We start from the raw sequence: 25803 nt of genomic DNA, 5'->3' as shown, positions 1-25803 counted from the left end.
ACTTTAGGGCATGCTATTTAATAATATCCTTATAATATTTTTCCAAAATGCAATATTCTATAGAATCAGGCCTAGGAATCAATAGAGTGGGGTTCAAATCCTACCTTAGACATTACTTGCTGGTTGTATGATGTGGACAAGTAAATCACTTAGCAGACATTTATCCCTGAGCTTCAGGTGTTTCATTTATGAAATAGAGGTGGCATTAAAATCTACCAAAGAAAGCTTGAAGCCTTGAAGAGATTTTAACAAGATCTTTGTAGTTTTTATTGACTTAAAGGGAAATGGAGTCAAGAGGAAAATTCCAATAAAATTTTAGGCAAGCCAAAGGTTTGTTTTTGTTTCAATGGATTAGCTTTCACACATTTCCTGTTACTAGATTTCCTATTAGTGATGTTTAACTTTAACCACAGGTCTAGCATAAAGCAATAAGTACTAAAGTCTATTTCCTGATTAAGCTGGGAAAGGCCAAAGGTTAATTGAGCAGTGCCTGGTTAAAATGCCATAATCTTAAAGGTACATCTTCTCACCTCTACAAACTGCATTACTGAGGGATCATTGGTTTCAGAAAAAAGTGGGATTCAAGAAGGCCCTGATTTCCCAAAAGTCAATGTGGTCTCATTTTACTGAGTTATCCTAAACAAGTAATTCAACTTCCCAAAAGCTTAAGAAAGAAAATACTAAAGGCTCTTCCCTTGGTCTCTGAGTTGAGACCCACCAATCTGCCCTTATGTCTCAAAGCTGCCTTATGGGGAACAGGAGCAGCTGTGAATTTATAGGGGTCATCAGTTATATGGAATCACATCTGTCATTAGACTCCAGAGCTTGAGGAAATAAATTACAAGCATTAAAGAAAGATTCCAAAATTAAGAAGGGGGGTAAGTGAGAACGAATTCAGATAAATCCTGTGAAGAAACACTAACTCACACTATAAAATGAACCCCAAACCAGACTTAACTTTGTTGCCAGGGCACTCAAGTTTACTGTTGAAATGTTGGTGGAGTGTAAAAAAAAAAAACATTTCCTTAATGTAACTTACTTTTGCTATTATTTTTTTTCCTTTTAGAAGTATGAAAAAGCAAGGTTTACCCATCAGAAGCTGAGACCAAGGAAATAGGCAGAACAGTTCAACCTCTGAGTATCCTCTCCAAGATTTTCTTTTATGATTCATCAGAAAAGGATGACAGAAGGAAGGATCTGCCTTGTGTTACATGAGACATCCACACAAGAGCCCCCAAAAATAGTAAGTAAAAGGCTAGCTGGAAAATGACTTGTGCCTCCTCTACAACCTGTAATAAATAGAAAGCTTAGTGAGAAGACCTCATGCTACAGTTTAAAAAGTGCTGGTGGGAAGAATGGTAGGAAGACTTTAGTTCAAATCTCAGACCCATCCATTTACTAGCTGAATAAGATAAATAAATAAATCCCTTGATCTTTCTGGATCTCAATTTCTTCATCTAAAAAATAAGGGAGGGGGGGAGTGTTTTGAAACTGATGATTCTGTGGAGTGTTCCAGCTCTAAACCTCTTATGCTATGGACATATTGTAAAATGCTCACTTCATTTTTATTTTGGTAAAAGTGCATTAATTAGCTGGAAAAAGTCAACTGAAATCTAAGCAATTTCCTGGATTAATCTTGAAAATGTTTTTATGTACTAGAAAAAAATATTTTGTTTAATTGTTCACATAACTTTACTCTTCACTTTTCCAGCTTCCAAACCATATGTTCATTTAGTTCAGCAAATTCCCAAACGTAAATATTTTAGACAAGAAGGGACTGTGTCAGCAGGAAAACTTGTCAAGTAATTTCTCCCTGGGATAAAACTAAAGAAATCAAACTATCTCCCAGTTGGAATAGACTTGAGAGGTCATCGGATCTAACCTGCACACAGACACAACACTCCTAACAAGTTGTCACCCAGCTTCGGCCCACAACCCTCCTAAGATGCCATAGTCTGCTTTGGGATAGCTAATTGTCAAAGATGTTTCCTCATATACAGCTTAAATTGACTTTCCAATTTATAAGAAAGCTGAGGTTGAAGAAAAGTTTTAGGTTACTTCACATCCTGGGAATGAGGCCTGGCCCACTCATTCAAGACTCTGGAGTCTCTAGGTATAACTGAGTAATTGTTTACTTTCCCCACTGGCTGAGATTAAGGGGGAGAAAAGGGATGTTAATCACCCAGCTGAAGAAAAACGATTTCCTTTTGGAACTTAATGAACTCAAATGGTCTTTCCTTTCTAAAACTTTTTTGGAAATGTTTTTTCATATCTCATCTATTTATCATGTTTTATTTTACTAGTATATTATCTCTTCCTGATAGATTGTACACTTCCCAGGGGCTGAGAGCAAGTCCTAATTATTTTGTCCTCCTTTCCCCAATTAATCACTCCTATTCCTAAAGATGCCTAAACAATGGTGGACAGAGCATTAGTGAATTTGTCAGATTGGAGAGATAACATGCAAATGACTATGTACAAACAAGATATATTCAGAAGAGCTTGGGAGTGGACTTAGAAAGGAAATGCAAAGATTAAGGAAGACTACAAAGGTCTCTTGAAAGTGGGACTTTGGCTGAGACTTGAAAAAAGGGATAGAAGCCAGGAGACAGAGATGACAAGAAGGTTCCACAAAGAAAAAAGTCAGTGAAAATATCTAGAGTCGATTATTGGGTGCCATACTTAAGGACAAGCAAAGTCAATATCAGTGGATCACAGAGAATATGGAGGACCCTAAAATATAAGAAAACTAGAAAGGTAGGAAGAGGTCAGATTATGAAAGGCTTTGAATGCTAACCAGAGGATTTTGTATTTGAATTGGAGGCACTAAAGAGCCACTACAGTTTCACATTCGCAGTTTGGGAAGATCACTTTGGAAGCTGAGTGGAAGATTGGAGAGGAGAGAAACTTGAGGCAGAAAGAACCACCCAACAGGCTATTGAAATAATCCAGAAGTGAGGTGAGGAGGATCTGCTCCAGAGTGGGGTGGCACTATCAGTGTTGAAAGAGGGACCTGTATAGCAAATGTTACAAAGTTAGAAATGACTAGAATTAACTACTAATAAAATACATATCAAAAAGACATGATGAATATCTCTTGAATTGAAATATTTAGAAGATAATTGTAGATCCGGTAATTTTTCATATAATGAGAAGCATTCCAATAGATACAAATTTATGTTGTTATCATAATAGAATCATAGTCTTTCACACATGATGTCTTACTATAAAAAGCAGAGCACTTTTAAAACCAGATAATCCTCATCTCCCCCGCTTCTTTGCAAAAGTAGGAATACATATAATACAAGATTTTTTCATATGTTGGTGATTTTGTTGAACTGGCTTTTATTTTTCCCTTCTTTTCTATTTTTTGTTCTAAGCAATGACTCTCTGAGGGAATGAGGCAAGGGACATACTGGAAAATATAGATGAAATAAAAATAAAAGTTATCAGTGAATAATAGAGAAGCATCTCTGGTTAGAGTTTATTTCTGAACGTCCTTGCAAGTGTGAGAATATCCAAATGAATAAGTGACTTAAAGAGAATATTTTCAGAAGCTGTGCTCAATGTTCCCTAAATGAGATTCTACCTAGTGACCTGAAAGAAATAATAAAATTCACCCACTTAAATTGTTGCTCTGCACAGCTGAACAAACTGCACACAGATCGGGAGAGTTCTTCAATGGCAGAACATTGGATATTCTATACTTGATTGAGATTGACACCAAGTTTTATAAACTCTGGCAGGTCTGGAGAGATTGAGTGGCATGACCAAGATAAACCACCCAATCCCACTCACATCTTGTTATTCAAAATTCTTAAAAAAACAAAAAGAAACTGAAGATTGGAAATTATCTTAAAAGATAAAATGAACAATTTTCAATCACATCAAATGAAAAGGCTTGCATAAACAAAATCAATGCAATTAGAAAATATTTTAATATACAGAATTTTTATAGAATATTTTATGATAAATTTCTCATAGTCAAGATCGATAGAAATTTAACAGTCATGCTCCCAAGAAGTAAATGAATATGATCAGAAAGTTTTCAAATGAAGAAAGTCAATTGATGGACAACCATATAAGAACATAAGAAAATGTTTTTAATCACTAACAATAAAAGCAGGAAAGAAACACCAACAATCAGGTCAACCTTTTTATTACTGAGTTGAATTTAATGTACTTCTTTTAACTATACATAACTCATACTTCCTGGTTTCAAATACAATTCATTTTTTTTGTCTTTGTATACTGAAATGTTCAAGTTTACTGAAGATTAAATTAACAATTGCTTTTAAGTGTAATAAATGATCATTATTTGACTTCTTTGATAAAGTCATGATAAAGTCGTATAGTTTTTAGCAAGTACTATGTGATAGGAATAGAAAGGAGTCTATTGTTATTATTTTGGTTATAAAAAGAGGAGGTTGAACTAATTGCTCAATGTCCTATGATCAATCTTCTTTAAATGAGGAAATTCAATTTTTAAAAGTGTAAACAAAAGTTGTATGGTTCTAGATTCAAAATCTGAATATACAGAAATTAACAGTTAAGGTTAATAATCATCTTTGACTAAAATTCTTTTCTCCAAAGTTTTACAACATAATAATCTAAGACAGGGACATAATTCTTTGTATTTCAGTATGTAAGTAATCATCTTTCTCTTGAAAAAATAATCCAAGGAAGGAGAATAAAATTGTACATATATATTTCTTGCCAACTTTAATAAATGTGATTTTCAATTTCCAATTGCTTTCATTGTTATAAGTGTTTGGAATAAATTGTGTTGTAACCCCCCCCAAAAAAAAATCTTATTTCTAGCATACATGATTTTTCTTTAATGCAAACACCAGATCTTTGCTCATTATCCAGTGGCTCCAAACACTTTGTCCTATATATGGCTCTATCCTTTTGGATTCAATCCAAATATAGCATTCCCAGAATCCACAGAGACTACCTAGTGCACAGCTTGGAGGAAATTAATCCTGTCCATACCATAAGGGAGAAAACAGCTGCAAAACCCACAAATGATGGACAACCAACCAATTGTACAAAAAAGGAAATAGCCTGTTCTATAAATTATACTCATCTGGCCTTTAGAGTTTCCAGTTTTTAATATTGCATTTTCAAATCACAAGCTTTTCTAAGTTTAATTTTAAATTGGATATCCAACTTTAACCAAAGTTCAACATTCATCATTTATTCAGGATCATCCAGAACTGCCTTTTTCTTTCTACAGCAATTGCATCTGTTGATCTGTACTTTTTTTGAGGAAAGGAATCACTACAGTGATAGGGGTATTGTTTTCTTGCTTTTTAAAAGTGTGAACTCTGGTTTTCACTCTTTGAAGAGAGGGGATGACTGACTTACTCTGGGAAGGTATAGGATGCTCAGTGGTCCCACTTTTTAAACGCACTGGTGCCATTGACTGCTAAGGAACATAAAGCACATCACTTGCCTAGCAGGACATTACTCAAACAGCCCTTCTAGTCCCACTCTCAATTTTCAGCAGGCCTCTACAATGATGCAAAATGAAAGCCCCCTTTGTTACCCTCGTCTGTAGCATCTGAATGATGCCAAACAAAATGTGGTCATTGATTGGGAGCTTTGGGTGAATGGAATTCTTCTTCTGAGTTCTCCTTACCAGCCATCAATGGGGGAAGGGGAGAAGAATATCTTTTTTTCAACAGTAACTGAGTTAGTAAAATATTTGTAAGGAGTCTTTCCCTGGTTGCATTCATGTCTGCTCTTTTCCAAATCTTACTTTGTGCAAAACATTTTAAAATATAGAAACCACTAGATCTCATAATTTTCCTTGGGATTTCTCTAAATTGTGGCTTTATATTTATATTCAGAGGAGAGACTTCAAAGGATACTTTTAAATATCTTTAGTAAAAATGCTATATATAATCTAATAGAGATGGCTAGTTATGAAATGAGACTCAAGATACAATTTAGTTCTATGATACTGTAGAAATTATCTAGTGAACTCTATTTATCATAGATGAAAATTTCAAGGTGAAGAAAGATTAAATTATTTCTCCAAGGGCTCTGCAGTTGGACCCACCAGCTTAGTGACAGAGCTAGATTTCTTAATTTTTATGACTTTGGGGGTTTTTTAAACTTCAAAAGAATTAAATGAGTGAAAGGGTGAATAAATATCTTTTTTATTTGTATCTTTTAAGTGTCAAAGGACCTACCACGTCTTCAATGCAAACATTTCTATCAATGATGTAAATTCCAACTCACTGATATCTTCTCATCCTGTCTGATATGCCACAATCTATCCAGTATATTAGGGAGGGGTCTTCCTCTATGTTTCTTAATATTACATGAATTCCAATCTTGCACCAAGGAATTATGTCCAGAGCATCTAGGCAGCCAGTATTATAGAATATTGGACTTAAGAATCATATGATCTGAGTTTAAAACCTGACTTAGGGACTTACTAACTGTGTGACTCTGGCCAAATCCTTTAGTCTCGGTTTCCACATTTGCAAAACCTATAACAATAATAACATTTGGTTCATAGGGTTGTTGTGAAGAATTAAATGACACAATATGCAAAGCACTTTGCAATCTTAAAGCATTGCATTAGTCCTAGCTAAGTCTCACATGGCCCTGCTTTTTTTCCAGTAATACATTTTCTGAATGATATTGTATATGACTAGTACATGTGATATTGTGAGTAATGTGGTACAGCTTGCTTACACCCACAATTCAAATTTTCATTGCACTTTGGATTACTCACAATTTTGATTATTCAGAGGTCATGGATATTTGTGTCAGGAAGTAACTTTAAGTCACTGAAAATACCATGTAATTTTCCAAATGGGATCTAACCTACTTTCTTATTTCAAATCTGTGCTCTTTTCTTTATCAATCTGTAGTACCTAACCAAGATATATTCTTATCCTCATATACTCACTCAATAGATTGGCATAGCCTGGACAAAAGACCTCTATATCCATTCAATTTTCCTTTATGTATTATGGCTGAACTCTTAAGTAGTACTGGATCTCTGTGCCCTGTGCAGTGGGAAAAATATAACTCCTATTCCCAAACTAGTTAGAATCATTTTTCCTTCCAGGATATTAAAATTATTCTGTAGACTTGGACTGAAGACTGAAGCTGTTAAAAATCATTTTCTAGTCAATTGACTACAAAACCATGAAAAAAAGCATCTACACTCAATCTAATCAATGATGAACATGATTGAGAATATAGGTAATGAAGCTTCACTCAGCTGTTATTCAAGTCTCTGTAATGAATAGAATTAGGATATGCAGTCGAGAAAACAGAAGTTTAAACCCAGTCTCAGAGACTTCTTAGTTCAGTGATCATGACCTAATCACTTCACTTCTGTCTTCCTCAGTTTCTTCAACTTGGGGATAATTACAAAAAAATAAACATAAAAATATGGAGAATCAGGGTTGTTGTGAGAATCAAATGAGATTTGTAGTTTATCACAGTGCCTAAAACTTAATAAATGATCTTTTCCTTTTCATTCCCCTTCTTCAATGAACATTGCTGTTGAATGTGCTTCTGTGATGGTTAGAGCATTCAAATATTAACAACTTGAGATTTATGGGTGTCTTGTGTTGTACCAATATGAAACATAAACACCAGGTACTGGTCTGAGCCAGGCCATACCCAGAACACCCTGTAATATTCTGGAGTTTGATATAATCAGCACCATCTCAAAGGAACTAATCAAAAAGGAGGCATGTAATCTAATTATATCTCCATACCAAGTTATTAAATTAACATTGAGCCTTATCTATTATCTCATGTTCCCAACAAACTACTCTGCTTATCATCACCTCTATGTACCTTGTCCTTTTTGAATCTCTGTATTCAGACCATTCCCTCTTCCTTTGTCCAATTCTATCTTTCAAAACTCAGCAAAATACTACCTCTACATGAACTTAACAGCTTCATAACCTACCAACTTAGTGCCCTTCTTTTAAAAGTAGTCTAAATTATTCATATGGAATTTAATCATATAACTATCATAAAGATTTTTTTTTTACCTTGAGTAACTCGACTTTCTAAGTTCTTCTATCTCGTCTCTTGCAACTTTCTTAAAGGCCAAAGCCATGTCATAATTGATTCTTTCTATCTCCTGTAGTATGTATCTTTTATATGGAAGCCTTGAACAAAGTATCTAGAACATGATAAGTACCTAATAAATGCATTTTGATTTAGAAGACACTCATTCAATATTCCTGGATTGAATCTTTTGAAAATATTTTAAACCTTTATGAAGATCCAAAAATAAGGAATAAAAAAGACAATTTCATTCAGCAGATATATCTGAAGTTTATATTTGAAGTAAAATAAATAAATAAGTGAATGAATGAATACATACATACATATGTATATAATTGGATGAATGAATGAATAAATAAATAAAATAGACCTATCTTAAAACTCTTACTGTGTGACTTTGGGCATTATAAGCTTCATATCTTAGAAAAGAAATTTCTCATCCATTAGAGAGTTGAACCATATGCTCCCTGAAGTCCCTTCCAGTGATTTTGTTACTGTTCAGTCATTTTTAGTCATGTCTGACTATAATTCCATTTGAGGGGAAAAGGAGATTGGCAAAAACATGTAGTGGTTTACTATTTCCTTCTCCAGTTCATTTTATAGTTGAGGAAATTGAGGCAAACAGGATTAAATGACTTACTTTAAAATAACACATATTTGAAATAGGGAAGATGAATCTTCCTAACTCCAGACCCAGCACTCTACTGTGTCAAATATCTGCCCGGATACTATGATTGTTCATACATGGCTTCTAACATTTTGAGCAAACTAAGACAGTACTTCGCCAATAAATCAGTCATTCTTTATTTTTGCTGCATACCTACCCCATCTTCTTTCTAGTAATACATTTCCTGGATGATATTCTTTCACATTATTTGTTATGAGGAAGTCATTATGGGTAATTAAATCTATGTTACCTGGGACAACAATATCAGAAATCATAATAGCTAACATTAAGCATTTTAAGTTGAACATACTACTTCATATGATTTATCCCACTTAATCCTCACAATAATCTACATTTTAGGTGTTACAGGTATTGCTATACCCATTTTAGAGATGAGGAAAATGAACCCAAAACAGTTTAAGTAACTTGTTCTTGTATATGCAGCTAGAAAGGATGTGAGGTCTTTGAGGTCTTTCTTGACCCAAAATCTAGGATTCTTGCTACTACACCATGCTGATTCATATGTGTATCTCTCCACTGCCCATTGTGTCACCTACAATTTTAATTCTTCAAAGACAGCAGTGCTTCATGATTCACAGTCATTCCTAAGAGAATCATTGATATTTGAAAAAAGCTAAAAAATTAGATATGGGGATAGAGCACACTGAGATCACTGAACAAGTTCTATGTGATTTTCCAAGTGCAATCCAGTATAATCTTTCTTCAAATCAATTCTGAGCCAAGTTGACTGTCCATCTTCAAAGTTCTAGGTAAAAGTACAATGGGATAATTTAGATAACTGCTCATGTGACTACATGTCATAACCTGTAAAATTATCTTCACCTGCTTGGTTTATGCTTTTGTGAATTGTTAGACCAATCCTTTTGAGTAATCATGAATCTTAATGAAGAAATGAAAGATCATAGAATCCCGATCAACAAGAACCATGTCAAAACAAAACTAAATCATCTAGAGAAATGCACTATCTTTAGGGAACCCTCTTCCATTTAAACCCTGGGAAGAATAACCTCCATTACAACAGTATGGATCTTTGATTACCAGAGGATCTTAGAAATATCCTGGTGGTTATAAGAAATCTTATAGACCCCTTATTGGAGGACAATATTTAAGGATGTGTTTTGTTCTGTTAAGACAAATACTTTTTTATAATAAGCAACCAACAAAAAGCAGAATTTTGTCCTCTCCATTTCTGAATATGAAGTCTACCGTCAAAAATGATCTCTGAAAATCAGCCTGTTCCTTGCTCATACTCTCATCAAGGGTACCTTTTACATATATGTAAATTGTTCTCATGAAGATTTGATCGAGCTGAAGAAATAGGCATATAGTAAGTAGTCATTGTCTTTTGGATCACTTTTGGTAGGAGGGAAGTACTAATAATATAGTTTTTCCTCCCAACATCTCCTATCTTTCAAGCTATTAAAACATCTTGAAAGTCAGTGGCCCAATCATTTCACAATTTTTCCTTCAGTGATGAATTTCTAATCTGCAAAGTTGGCCTTATCTAATTAACTGCATTTTAAAATTATCATTATTAGCTTCATCTTATTACAACTCCTTCATGCAAAATAGTTGGTACTAAAATGTGAAGGTGTTAGGTTCTTACTAAGTGCTAATGAGATAATGAGATATTAGGTTTTTACTAAGTGCTAAGTTGGTACTTAACAATTCTCTAGTTCCGGCCTTTACTGGGAGTTTTACTCCTGGGGAGGAGCTTGCATGCTTAGGAGGAGCAAGTTCATTGGTTGAAGTAATTTTTCCCAGAAGCCCTTGCATTATCCCACGCCCATTCTCTGGGAGGATAAAAGAGGGCAGCACTTGGAAGATAAAGAGTCTCTGCTTTAGGCCAGACTTGAGGTGGCTCTCTGGAGGAAGAAGTCTCTCCTCTAGACCAGAGAGTGATAGGTAGTCTCTGGAGACAACAGCATGTTACATGAAGGTACAAATGTGTTAGTTCTATTATTATCAATAATGAGAATCTATAAATTGCTAGGAAAAAAATGTTGGCAAATCTATTCAATTTTCTGTTCTTTATTGTTTTCTTTTTCAATTTCATCTATAAGTCAGTATGGTACATTGGAAGCAATATTGTATTTGGAATCAGAGAGCCTGAATTTAATCTAGATTCAACCAATAACTAAATATGTGCCATTGAGAATATTACTCTCTATTGGGGTCCATTTCCTCATTAATGAAAATAAAGTGATTGGTACTGGATAGTCTCTAATGTCTCCTTCCTCTTTCAATCTTTGGTCCTGTTTTCTTGGGATGATTTATCTTAATTGAATACAAACTTTAGGCAGTTCTGTTTATTCCTCCTCTGCTTTTGTTTTATAAGGTGATATTGCTGATAATCTACTATCCACTTGCATTTTACTTTGCCAAACAGTATACTCGTATTGCTTTTGACTATCCTAAATTTCTACTTAACAAAGAAATAAAAATCTATCCCACCTCTAATGTGTAATACTTATGTAACTCCAGGCAGATCACTTATTAGTAAAGACAGAGAGTGAAACTAGATGGTCTCTGAAATCCGTTCCAATTCTTGATCTAAGATCTTCTGATCCCAAATGCTTGCTGAATAAAACAAATTCTTCATTGTATAACTTCAATAATTATACTTCTTTAGGAAATATTTCATAATTCAAGGCAATGTCTTTATCTTTACCATTCGTTTCCAGTAGTTCAACATTAGGAAAATACTTGAAAAAGGCACTTTGGGAATGTTGTAGTTACATATTGGTCTTCTCATTTTTATACTTTCTTCTGTTTTTACTTTCTTTACCTAGTCATTGGTTTTATTGAAGAGACGGATGATTCAGAAATTACTCCTACTTCTATGGTTAGTCATTTCCTGTTTAAAATATAGTCAATTTTATTTTTTTGTGATGTATTTTTCCCATCATCACATTTGTTACATTTTCACTCTCTTCTTGAGAAAAAAAAAGTAATCAAACTGTACAAGTATGGGCTTCTGAGTAATCTATAAATTTGGAGCCTTTTATTTCTTACTTCTGAACTGTATTTTCTGACTAACTTTTTGTTTTTGCTACTGTTTTAACATTAATTAATAGCTACATAGTACTTTGAATTTATATGCCTTATCTCATGTGACAATCAGAACAACCAAATAAGTTAAACTGCATGCAAATTATCAGTTCTATTTTACACATGAAGAATCTGAAGCTCATAAAGACACTTAGCCATGTTTACCAACTAGAAATCTTTGGAATCAGGGTGTACACTCATTTCTCTCCTAACTTTTGCACTAAAATTGAGTACCAAGATAGGTTGACTTAGTTTATATATTCTGTCCAGTTCTTTATATATATGTAAAAATATGTCTCCCCTTTTATTCTGTGAAATAAATGCTGGATCTGACATCATTCAGTCAAGCAGGTTTTCTTTTATCCCCACATTTCACTTTTTATATAATTCAGCAGTTTTACATGTCAGCCCATTATACCCTTATTTACTGAGAAAATTAAGCCTAGAGTAATGAAGTAGTTTATCCAAGGCACCCCAGATAGCAAATAATTAAGCCAAGATTCCAACCAAAATCTTCTGATTCAAAAACCTTTGTTCTAAGTACATAACTTTCCAAACACTATCAAAGCACTGAATACATTTAATTTCTAAAAGAACATCATTTTAATATACTTCTTACATAAAAACTTGTATTATTAGAGTAAATGATACAAATTGTCATGATCCAAAAACACAAGACTCACAGACCTTAGAGATATCTGAGAAGGCAGAACCATATTGTAGGTGCCCCTCATTAAAGGAATCATTAAATGGCCCAACCATTCATTTCACTGGGTTTCCATATAATTGTACCATCAACCTAACCCAGAGTTCCCTGAGATCTCAGTTTTCCTTTTCTTCTGCCTTACTCATTAGTCACCACTTTTCAAAATTATTATGATCTACTTCTGCATGATGATGCTTTATTTATGCTGTTACTTCTATTTTCATTCAGTCAAACCCACTCATCTACTCCACTATACCCTATCACCTTGGTAGTAATTGTTCATTTGACTCTCCTGGAAGTTTAACACCATCCCAGCCATCCAAAATAATTCCCCAGTAGGTCACATTAACATCTCTGGATATATCTGACTCAGTCAGGATTTAATCACCCTTTATAACTTTCTTGATATTTTAGAATCAAAATACAAAGACCCTAAGAATGATTTGCAGCCACCAGCTATTACTTTGACTTTTCCCTAAGCTCCTGTTTAAAATTCATGCTCTACAAAACAAAACTCTTCCTAATGATGTTTCTTCACACACAAACCTTGCACTGCCTCCAGCCCCTCTCTAAGAATCTTGCTAATCCACAGCTGAAAACATCTTCTGAATATAACAGCATGACATCCAATAGGTATTAAATAGTAAAAAGGGTGGTTAAGAAGTAGCTCAAAGAACCATTTGCTAAAAACACAGTATTTAACTAGTTCTAGTTGGAGTTAAATTGACCATAATTCTGCTATGAAGCCCAAAGACAATTCAACCACAATTAATACCTATGACAATAATAATAACAATAATAATAATAATAACAACCAACATTTATATAGGTTTAAAAAGCACTTTGTGTACATGCATTATTTCATTCAATCCTTACAATTATCTATGAAGTAGATATTATTGGTCCAATTTTACAATTGAAAAAATTGAGGTTCAAAAAATTACAGACATACAAGTAAAAAATGACTGACTCAGATGTAACCCAGGTCTTACTGATTCCAAGACCAACATTCTATTCCTTGTGGTATCCACGAGTTCAAAAATATTTATCAAGTCCCTTCTTTGCACAAGAAAATATCTAATCAAGAATGATTTTCTTTAAAGTATCACTCATCTGATATCAGTCATTCCAGCAAAGATACATTCCAGCCATCTTGGGACTTTTACAGGAGCCAATCTCTGAAACCACAAAGGAATTAGCATTGACTAGAGAAGCAACAATAACAATAGCAGCAACAATAGTTATGACAATATAGAAACATTTTGAGTCAATCTACCCCCAAAACATATTAAAGCACATACTTAACATTGAATGCTTCTATTTTTTATGTACTCAATGCCTACTACTAGAGATACCTTTCCTGAGAAGTCAGGGACCCACAGGTATATAGTTCATTATCATTTATTCTTCGAGTTTTGTCACACAGTACACAAAATCAGGAGCATCATAGGCTTCAGCCCTTACCCACAACAAGGCCAGGTAGGTAGTGCAGTGTATAAAGCCCTGAGCCTGGAATGAGGAAAACTTGAGTTCAAATACACCTCAGACATTTGGTAACTGTGTGATTCTGGACAACTCAGCCCCATTTGCCTTAGTTTGCTCATTTGTAAAATAAACTGGAAAAAGAAATGGCATACCGTTCCAGTATCTTTGCCAAGAAAACCCCAAACGGGGTCATAAAGAGTCAAACATCACTAAAAATGACTGAGCAATAATAATCCAATATAGATGCCCATCAGCATCCCCCATTAACCTCAGTAAAGAAACAAGAGAACACTCAGATCCTGACATGTGTAGTGTAATGTTTTCCAAGCTTCTCCCAACCTTAGCCAGTCTGTCCTCTCTGCCTATGAGCTTGCCAATTACTTTTACTACAATGCCATTTGCTAATCAATCAATAAATATTTTAGAGTGCTTATTATGTGCCAGCACTGTGCTAATACCTGGGGCTGCCTTAAGAATAAGACAATGATGTAGAGGAAAGAGCAAAATTATAGCTCACTACTTAAATAGCCTTTAGTTTCTCATTGCACAATTGAAAGGGTTGGACTAAATGAGTTAAGGTCCATATTTCTAATTTCATTATCTTATCCCTCCAAATAACAAAAATGCAAGGGTTCTTAACCTGGGAGAGGGGGATCTATAAACATGTTTTTCTAAGTATTGTGATTACTATAAATTGTTGTCTTCCTTGTAATCCTTTTTCTTTTATTTTACATTTTTAAAAATTATTCTGAGAAAAGGTTTATATATTTCACCAGCTTACCAAAAGAACCCAAGACCCAAGGGAGCTTAAAAATTTCTGCCATAGAGGAAGGGCTGGTACAATTAGCCTCATCTACATTCAGCAAGTTGCTGCAGATCTAGTGCCAAGGACACATCCTTGAGAAATGTCACATGATTTTCATAACATGTCACATAAAACACTGTCCATCACTGATTCTTAAAATTCCTCATTCTCCATAACAAATATTCCTGAACTTTTAAAGTTAACAATAAAACTAATTTTGGAGTTGTTTTGTTGTGTTTTTTTAACTTTTCCCCCAATGTTATTCTTACATATCTTCATGGGGAGACAATGTTTAGCAACTGTTAAAGGGTCTTTGTTTAAGCCAAGACAATTTTGGTTTGGCTTATATATTTGCATTTAAGCTATAAGGTAAAGACAAACCTTAAGCTACAAGGTAAATGGGAAAGAATATGGGTAGGAGGGAATTAGTATTCTACAACATTCTTCTTTTATGCCTGGGAGAGTCAATGATTTGAATCAAGGGCAGGGAGGCAGGACATAATTCCATTTCTGTTTCACTAACATTGAAAGGCTGATGGCATTGTCCATTCTCTTAGGGTATTTAATCTGCGTATGCATATTTTCCCCTTCCAACCCATCATGGAGAGGCTTATGTAGCCATTATCATGGGGCTGATATAAAAGTTTTTCTGGCCCTTTTAAAAGAATCATATTTTATGTCTATGATTTCCCTGCTGTGAAATATGACTATGTATGAACTTAGAACAAAAATCCCAAAGTCAGCTATCAGGAGAAAAAAAAAAACATACTTCACAGTTATAAAATCATAATCTTATCCTAATGATATGCTGTCAGCTGTGACTTTTATAATATCTGACTATGGGATTTCTGCAATACCTATTAAATGTAGAGATAGGTGGATGCCTTCTGGTTTGGACTTTTTTTTTTTTGCAATTGGGATGCTGGGTTAAATCTTTTGCCCCTTGGGTCATAGTGATTAAGAAAAGGAGAGAGAAAATTGAATATGTATAACTCTATAAAGCGGCATCCAATTACAGAAAGTTTCTTACCCACTTAAATATTGAACTGAGCCAAGAACTACTCATCTATTTCTATCATCGTTCTCAATCACTGTTCTCAGTGAAAGAAATAAATGAACAAGTCTTAGCCCTGTTGTCCTCAATGATGGAAACATCTGAACAATTCTTGGCCCAATTCAGTGTTTGCTATTCCTTTCCCAATGGCAAGATCTACTAGACTGTAGACATAGCTGACAAGAAATCATTCTAAGACAGATTGGGCAAAGCAAACTATTTTAAACAAAATTGGTCTTGTCTAGATAGAACCACTATAAATTCTTGAAAAAATAAAATGCTTTTTTGTATCATTTTTAGCTGGCCATTAAATAAGAGGGTAAAAGTAAGGATTCTTTTTCTAGAAAAACTAGGCTAAGTGGCTTATCCAGGAAATCTACTTTTTTATTTCTATGAACTATAGCAATTTATAGTCAACAAAATTTCACATTATTATTTTTTAACATGAAAAGAAGCCTTAGTAGAAGCAACAATTCTGTATGATCCAATCTCTTAAATAAGTTTACGCATTCACTTCCTCATAAAGCAGTCAATTGTTTCTATTTTGCTGGTGAAGCTATATAGTTGGGAGTTATGGAATATCAAAGTCTTCAAAGAATTAAATATGAGGATCACTCAAAGAGAGGTATATGGTAGGAATAAGTTGCAATACATTACAATGAATAATTTCACAGAAGAAGCCACAAAAAGGATGTCCTTAGAGAAGTTTGTGACTACAAAAGAAGATGTGAGAAGAACAAGAGATAACCATTGGACAACCCTCAAAAGCCATTGGAATCCATATATTATACAATATGTTAAATTAATGTGAATTAATGTAAAGATACAGACAAGAGTTGCAAAAGATGTGCAAGCATTATGGATGGCTTGTGTTCTATACCAGTGTATAGACTTCCCTTTTCAATAAGATCATATTGATGGATCTGATTACTAGCATAATTATACTTGAGATAATTGATCAGAAAATCTCCTGTCTCAGTACAGTTAAAAGCACCAAATGAGAAAAAAAATCCTACATATCTAAAATATGTGCATTAAGGGAGGGGTAGTAAAACTTATACATTTATTCACAAAAGATTGCCATTTTAATTCAAAGACAACCTAAATATGCATCACTGTCAATGTCATGAATTATGAATTCTAAATTCTCACTGTCATTTTATTGTTGTTATTTTCTCCCTCCAGAGCTCCTAGAGATGTTAAACATGTTTACATGGTCCTAATTTGTCAAACACAAAAGCATTACATTTAACTTGCCTAATGCATCACAGAGTCGAGAAGACAAAAAGTGAGTTTCATTGCTCTATTTAGATAGAAATGGCCATCATCCTTAGAGAAAGAAATGACAATAAACTCAAGCTAATAATAATTCTTAACATGAAAAAAATCTTATAAATACTTGGAACTCTGATAATCAAATGAATCTGGAACAGACCTTTGAGGCTTGGAGTGGGAACAACATGACAACATTGAGGTGAAGAAAAGGCATCCATTTTATTTCTGATTTTTTTGGGTTGATTGATGGCCATTGATTATATACTCTCTTCTGATAATTTCCCTTTGACAGTAATTTTTCATTTTGTTCTTGTGTAGTGTTTTATTTTTATTTCACAAAATAATGTTGCATTTATTTTACTGACTAGAGAAGGGGAGATGGCTTTGTTAGAATGTATTCTTTGGTCTTAAGCAAAGTATTGCATTTATTTCTCTGTAAACAAAATGTCAAGATGAGCTTATCCCAACATGTCTCAGCTGATTAAGTCCTAAATAAAGCAGTGACAACTCAGGTCAATTCTCAGTCCTTCACCATCTGGGTAACCTTGAACAAGTTAAACTTTACTTTATAAGTATTCAATTGTTAAAAAGAAATTATGACACAGTGCTACCTTCTTGGGAGGGGGCATGAGAGAAGCGATTTATAGTCTTATTTATAAGCCAATAGTCAGAAAGAAAATTCTTCAAAGATAAGTTAAATCCTTCTATCCACAAAAGTGGTAGACTGTGCATTAGAACAGTAATTTTTTTTTTAAATGCTAGCCTACAGTCCTGAGGTAAACATCTCACCTTCAATTTTCCTTCTTACTCACAGATGAGAGTAAGTTACTTGTATAAAAATATCTTATTTAGATGAATGTTGTATTATGATTTGGGAATTTCTTTAGCCTAAATAGACTCATAAAATCATAAACAATTTTTCAGGGCCAGAAACACTAGATTTCACTCCTTACTCAAAATACTTTTATATAATAGACTGAGATTCTGCCAAAGGTTAATTAAGCATTGGTCTAGTGGACTTGCCAGGACAGTCTATATAATTAGAGAAAGAGACCCCAATGGATATTCTGCTTTATGCCTTGACATCATGGGAATTATCCACTCTAGTTAGATTATAGGTGATTAATAAACATCAGCTCAGAAATTGATTGATTACTATCTCAATCAATAAGGCAATCAGGTAATCAATAAGGCAACCTCACTTATCTGGAACAAAACCAAATAAGAAAAAAGGACCCCTGCATGGCTGAAATAAATGTCCTATGGTATGGGGAGTAAAACTGTGCATTTTCTTCCCAAAGGATCACCTTGGGTCTTAGTTTGAAGCTTATTAACTCTTAAACACAATCTAATAGACTTCACAGACTATAGGAAATTAGAAGCAGAAAAATCTAAAAAGGATAATGGACACAACTAGAGGCAATAACATAGAAAGCTGAAAAAAATGAAAGTTGTAATGTAATGTTGAAAGAAGAAACAACTTTTTTAAAAGACAGAAAAACATACATATACAAAATATAGCTATATAGTTATAGATATATAGAGAGATCTATCTATATAAAGATATAGAGAGATCCATCTAAATATATACAAATATATGTAAAAATTAATTTTTACTAAAATAAAATATTAATAAACCTCTATGTATTGTAACAAATATACTAGCTGATATTGATAATAATGGCCCTGAATTACCAACAAAATTTCAATTGTGTTATGTATATTCTTCCTAAAAAGCCAGGAAATGTGCAAGCATTTTTGAACAATTCCCATGAAAATGACTAAAATATTTTAAGTTGTGGGTATTTAAAAAGATGAGATCAGGTTATCTCAAAAAATGCACAGAATCAGAGAATATTAAAGTTGGAAGGAGCCTTAGAGCGTATCTAATCCCAACCATATTTGAACAACATATTTGGAGGGGAAAAATGAACCACTACACATAGTTAACAAGTAGTCATAGATGTTTAGCTTAAAAACTTCCAATTAGAGAGAACCCACTGTTCCCAAAGGCAGTCCATTCCAGTTTTGAATAATTCTGATTGTTTTTCCTTACAGCAAGTCCAGATTTGTCTCTGCAGTTTCTAGGGGTATGCTGGAGTAGCTCAACCCTGCTCTCAATAATCATTTGTTAAGTGTTCACTCTGAGCATTATGCCTTAGAAATTAGCAAATATTATAAATTAGAGCTTGATTCATTGTTCTGCTGATTTTCTGGATTTTTAAAAGTAATGGGGGCATCTAGGTGGTACAGTAGATAGAACACCAGCCCTGAATTCAGGAGGACATGAGTTCAAATCTGGTCTCAGACACTTAATACTTCCTGGCTGTATGACCCTGGGCAAGTCACTTGACTCTAATTGCTTAAAAAAAAAAAATTGGAGCTAATGTTCCTAATGCAAATTAGATATAAAGGTGTATCCTTCCTGCCTTGCTTTTTTTTTTCCTAGAGAGTTTGTTGTTAAATATTTACCAGAACATCCCAGCTTCTACCATTGTTCCTTGTTCCTTGTTCTATCATCTGTTCATACTTAATACATCTAATCTCTCTTCTACATTGTACCCCTTCAGATACTTGGACATAGCTATCCCATTCTCAAGCGTTCTCTTTTCTAGAAAACACCATTAGTTCCTCCAATTCATTTTCACATAGCATTATCTCAAAATCCTTTATGGTTCTTCTCCTCTGGGGACTCTAACATCAGTTATTTTTTTTACTTCAAACAAAATGGCCACTGAACCCAATACACTAGAAAAAGTTTGACAGGGTAGACTAGAACAGTACTATCATCGCTCTAGTAATGTAGTCTATAAAAATAGCATCAGAGCCATTATCAACTAGTTAAACATTCTTGATGGTATTCATACAGAACCATGCTATGTTGTTTATTCAGTTCATAAACATCTATTAAAATGGGACTAATTCCCCAACAGATAAATAGTCAAAGAGTACAAAGAGGAAGTTTTCAAAGGAAAAAATCCAAATTATCAACCGCCATGTGAAATAAAATCGTCCAAAATTAAAGCAGCTCAAGAGTTCTACCATACACTCATCAGAATGAGTAAGATGTTAAAGAGGAATATGATGACTGTTAGAATGTCAGAAAGTGGGGCAAATACACTCTTATTTGAGTTGTAAACTGGGCCAGCTATTCTGGGAGGGAGGGAGAGATGGGAAAAGGAGGGAGAAAGGAGAGAGGGAAAGAGAGAGAGAGAGGAAGGGAAGGAAGAAAAAAGAATGGGAAAAAGAGAACAGAAGAAAGAGAGAGCAAGAGGGAAAGAGGGAAAGAGAAAAGGGAAGGAAGGAAGGAAGGAAGGAAGGAAGGAAGGAAGGAAGGAAGGAAGGAAGGAAGGAAGGAAGGAAGGAAGGAAGGAAGGAAGGAAGGAAGGAAGGAAGGAAGGAAGGAAGGAAGGAAGGAAGGAAGGAAGGAAGGAAGGAAGGAAGGAAGGAAGGAAGGAAGGAAGGAAGGAAGGAAGGAAGGAAGGAAGGAAGGAAGGAAGGAAGGAAGGAAGGAAGGGAGAGAGGGAGGGAGGAAGGAAGGGAGAGAGGGAGGGAGGGAAGGAAGGGAGGGAGGGAGAGAGGGAGGAAGGGAGGAAGGAAGGAAGGAAGGGAGGGAGGGAGAGAGGAGGGAGAGAGGGAGGAAGGAAGGAAGGAAGGAGGGAGGGAAGGAAGGAAGGAAGGGAGAGAGGGAGGGAGGGAGGAAGGGAGGAAGGAAGGAAGGAAGGGAGGGAGGGAGAGAGGAGGGAGAGAGGAAGGAAGGAAGGAAGGAAGGAAGGAAGGAAGGAAGGAAGGAAGGAAGGAAGGAAGGAAGGAAGGAAGGAAGGAAGGAAGGAAGGAAGGAAGGAAGGAAGGAAGGAAGGAAGGAAGGAAGGAAGGAAGGAAGGAAGGAAGGAAGGGAGGGAGGGAGGGAGGGAGGAAGGGAGGAGGGAGGAGGGAAGAAGAGAGGGAGGGAGGGAGGGAGGAAGGAAGGGAGGGAGGGAAGAAGAGAGGGAGGGAGGGAGGGAGGAAGGAAGGGAGGGAGGGAGGAAGGAAGGGAGGGAGGGAGGGAGGAAGGAGGGAGGAGGGAGGAAGGGAGAGAGGGAGGGAGGGAGGGAGAGAGGAAGGAGGGAGGGAGAAAGGAAGGAAGGAAGGGAGAGAGGGAGGGAGGGAGAGAGGGAGGGAGGGAAGGAGGAAGGGGGGAGGGAGGGAGAGAGGGAAGGAGGATTTAAGAAAAGGGAAATTAAGGAAGGACAATCTATTGAGGAATAATCAAATAAACTGTTATGTGAATAATAAAATATCATTGTGATTAATCAATTAATAAACATTTATGAAGTTCCTATTATGTGGTAAGTAATCTAAGTGCAAGGAATAAAAAAAGGGGGGCAAGACAGCCCTTATTCTCAAGGAGTTTATAATCTAATTGTGTTATAAGAAATTACTGGAGAAAAAAATAATTTCAGATAAAACTGGGAAGATTGCTACTCACTCATATAAAGAGAAGTAAGGAGACCTAGAACATTTTATACAATGTCAAAAAAAAGTTTGAAAGACTTTTAAAACTATGATCTGTACAATGAGAAATCTTGATCTCAAAGAATCAAAGCTGAAACATGTTGTCCATTTCTTATCAGAGAAATATCAAGCTAAAAATTCAGAATGGGACATAACAGTTTTGTGCTAGATCTATGAGGGTTTTTGTTTTCCTTGACTGTGCATAATTGTATGAGGGGGTTTTTTTCATAGTAAAAAGGTGAAAAATAAATAGGAATAACTAAATTAAATTTTAGAAGCAGAGTTAATAATAACTGACTCACCTACTTCACAAAAAAATGTCCTTAGGGTCAAAGGAGTTAATCACTTGTGAAAATGCTTTGAAAACACCATAGAAGTCTAATATAAATCATTATTCCACTCAATGGGGATATATTAAATGTTTCTTATTAGTTAAAATGCTTCTCCAGTCCTGCCCTAGTACACCCATTCTGAGGGTAGAGTAAATCCCTCAATCATCTGTGATTTTGTTAGTTTATCCCCTTCTCCCCTCAAAAAGGAAAGTGGAAAGCAAGATTAAAACCCAAATATGTCACTTGCTTCATTTCAAGGCCTGAGTCAGCTCCCCTGACCAATAAAAGCAGAGATTAACTAGCCTGCTTCCCAAGGGTGGGTTTTTCCACTCACCTTAAAGACTTCATATTTAGCTTAATTTGATGTTTGAGTGATTGGCACTGATATCTTATTGAAGAGCAGACAGAAAGATTTGATGTCAGAGAGACATAACTGTAGGAATCCACTCTTCCTACCTCTGACTCATTTTTTTCTCATTTTAGTCAACTACCCCATGGCTCAGGGTCAAGTTTCTATTCCCATGTGAGTAATTCTTTTCTGAATGGTGCAATGAATTGGCATCTGTTTGTTACTCAAAACCATTTGCCTTTTATATGAGAAAAACCTGAAATTTTCCACAACCTTTCCTGAGATTCTAGTGCTTTGCTTATCTTATTTCTGGGACCCTGTTTCTTTCATCATCCTCCTGCCTAGTCTTTCCTGAATCCTTCTCAGGATGCAGGATCTTCTCAGGTCTCAAAATCGAGACCTAGAACTTCCGAGGGACCTTAGAAGCCATTAAGTTCAACTCCTCATTTCTCCTATAAGGAAATAGAGATCCATAAAGATTGTTATCTTCCTAGAGTCATACAACTAGTAAATGTCTAAAGTAGAATCCAACCAAGGGTTTCCTTATGTCAGTTCTAGTTCTGTCAACTATATTCCTTTCCATCTCTCCCTCTTTCTCAATTTATTCACCCTTATTGGCAAATATATTCAGATTATCTCTTATTCTAAAAATAAATATATTTCCTTGACCCCAACATCACTTGCAAATATTGTACTTTTTGTACCCATTTCACAGGATGGTTGTGCCTAGTAGAAGCTATGTCAATGATTATTTCCTCCCTTTGTCATTCTCCCTTACTTGATCCTCTCCTTTGCCATGATGATTCTAGAAACAGTAGGCTTCCATTGCCTCATTGAGGCAACAAGGTGTCTCAGTAGCTAGAGAGCTGGGCCTAGAGTTCAAATCTGGCCTCAGGCAGTCACTACCAGCTGTGTGGCCCTGGCCAAGTCATTTAACCACTGGAGAAGGGAATGGCAAACTATTTCAGTATCTTTACCAAAAAATAAAACAAAACAAAACAAAACATAATAATGTAGTCATGAAGAATTGGACACAGACCAAGGACTAGAGAATAGCTGTACTCATTACTCCTTTTCCCTAGTACTCTACTGATTTTGAATATGGCTTACATCCTCACCATTCCACCTTGTGACTGAATTCAATGACATTTTAAAATATCTGTTTTTTATTTTAATCTCTATGAAAGAATATCATTGTCACTTTTATAAGACCCTTTTCTTCCTTTTCTCTGTGACACATAGAGAAATAATTTGGAACTTAAATTATCACTGCTCATGCTTCTCCTACTTATCTAATTATTTTTCTATCTCTTGTACTGTCTCCTCATTTTGCTTCCATTCTTTAAATGTAAGCATCCCCAATTGATTAATTTCTCCTCCTCTTCCTCCTCCTCTCTCCCTCTTTACCTCTCTTTATCCCTTTCCTTGTCAACTTCTCCCTCTCTTTCCTCTCCTCCTTATCTTTCTCTCCCTTTATGCTTCTGCCTTTCTCTCTCCCCCTCTCCCTATCCCTTTCCTTCTCTCCTTCTGCCCCTCTCCCTCTTCCTCTCCCTTTCCTTTTCCTTGGAAACCTTATTGAAACTTCAGTTTTTGTCTCTCTCTGAAGATAATTCCCATTTACCTCTCTACCTCCAACCTCTTCTCAGAGATCACAGGAACACAAATTTAGAACAGCAATAAATTTCACAAGCCTTATTAAGACATTCCCTAGTCTTTACGAAGGCCTGGGGGGTTGTTACCCAAAGTCACAGAAGTAATAAGTAGAAAAGTCAGAATTCAGACCCAGGTGAATATAGTTGCCTATTACCAAGTGATGATCTATCTCTGCCTGAATGTTCCACAATTCAGATTTAATAGGAAAATTTAATAGGAAACATTTAATAAATTCTTGTTGAATTGACAATTCACTCTAACAAGACTGTGATCCTACTCTTTGAAAGACACAACAGATACTGGAAATTTTTCTTTAAATGTTACAGTTCTTATCATCAAGAAACTTTATTTCTGTCTTCTCCAACATAAGAAAATAGAGCTTGCTATGAAGGAAGAACCCAATTTTTGAGAGGGAATCACTCTTCATCCAATTCCATGTGCCTTTTTCAAATTATAGTGGGGGAAAAGAAAAAAAATTTTCCCTCTCTTCCCTCTCTCATGTCATATTTCAGCGGAACAATTTAACCAGGTGATGTGCCCTTCAGAGAGCAAAACCAAAATGTCCTGCTGCAAAATCAAGATAAGCTTTGCTGGGATGCACAACCAAAGAATACAACAATGTGTCCTACCTAGTCAAGAAGGAACATTAATCATAGAAACTTAGTTATAAAGAACTTCAGAAGCAATCTTATTCAACCTGAGTCTGAAGAATCTTTCCCTTTTTTTGAAATAATATTTTATTTTTCCCAATTACACATAAAAACAGTTTTAATTTTTTTTTATTTTAAGTTCCAAATTATTTCCCTCCTTTCTTCGTTTCACTCCTCCCTGGGATGATGAGAAACTTGATATGGGATTTACATGTGCAATATGCAAAACATATCTCCATATTAGTCATGTTGTGAAAAAAGACTCAGACCAAAAAATAATTAAAAATTAGGAAAGGGAAAAAATAGTAAACTTAAACTACATTCTGGCTCTATTAGTTTTTTTCTCTAAAAAAGAATAACATTTTTCATCATGGATCCTTTGGATTGTCGTGGATCATTGAATTGCTGAGAATAGTTATTAACAGTTGATCATCGTACAATATTGTTGTTACAGTATACAATGTTCTTCTGGTTCTGCTTACTTCACTCAGTATCAATCCATGTAAGTCTTTCCAGGTTTTTCTGAAATCCACCTGTTCTTCATTACTTACAGCAAAGTAGTATTCCATTACAACCATATACTATATAACTTGTTCAGCCATTCCCCAATTTATGGGCATCCCTTCAATTTCCAATTATTTGCTGTCACAAAAAGAGCTGCTACAAATATTATCGTATAGATTTTTTTTCTCTCTAATTAATCTCTTCAGTGGCAGACTGAAAAGTGATAGCTCAAGGTCATCTCTTGACTGACAAAACTATAAATTAACATTATCTGTGTTATATTATATCTTTATTTATTTTATTAAACACTTTCCAATTACATTTTAATCTATTTCAGGCTCAGACTACACTGGAGAGTGGTGTGTGCCACATACTTTGACACTGCTAAGTCTACAACATAGCTAACAGCATGGTTTGAGATAGTTTGTTTCACACCCAACTTTCCTGAGAATACTCACACTATTTCTCCAGCACATGTTGGCAAAGCCTCCAATTGTAAGGCCTTCTCCTTTGACAGTGGAGTACCATTTGAGGAAGCACCCTCACCAACTGTGAACATAAACTCCTTAATGAAGTTTATTAAATTAATGGAGTTTATTAAATTAACCTTTAATTTTGCTCGTATTTGTTTCACAATGCCTGGTAAACCATAAGCACTTAATAAACTTTTTACATAATTGTGAGTATATATATTTTACTGAGAGA

This window comes from Sminthopsis crassicaudata, chromosome 5 (assembly GCF_048593235.1).
Source record: "Sminthopsis crassicaudata isolate SCR6 chromosome 5, ASM4859323v1, whole genome shotgun sequence".
NCBI classification, from domain to species: Eukaryota; Metazoa; Chordata; class Mammalia; order Dasyuromorphia; family Dasyuridae; genus Sminthopsis; species Sminthopsis crassicaudata.
This window is presented reverse-complemented; position numbering follows the sequence as displayed.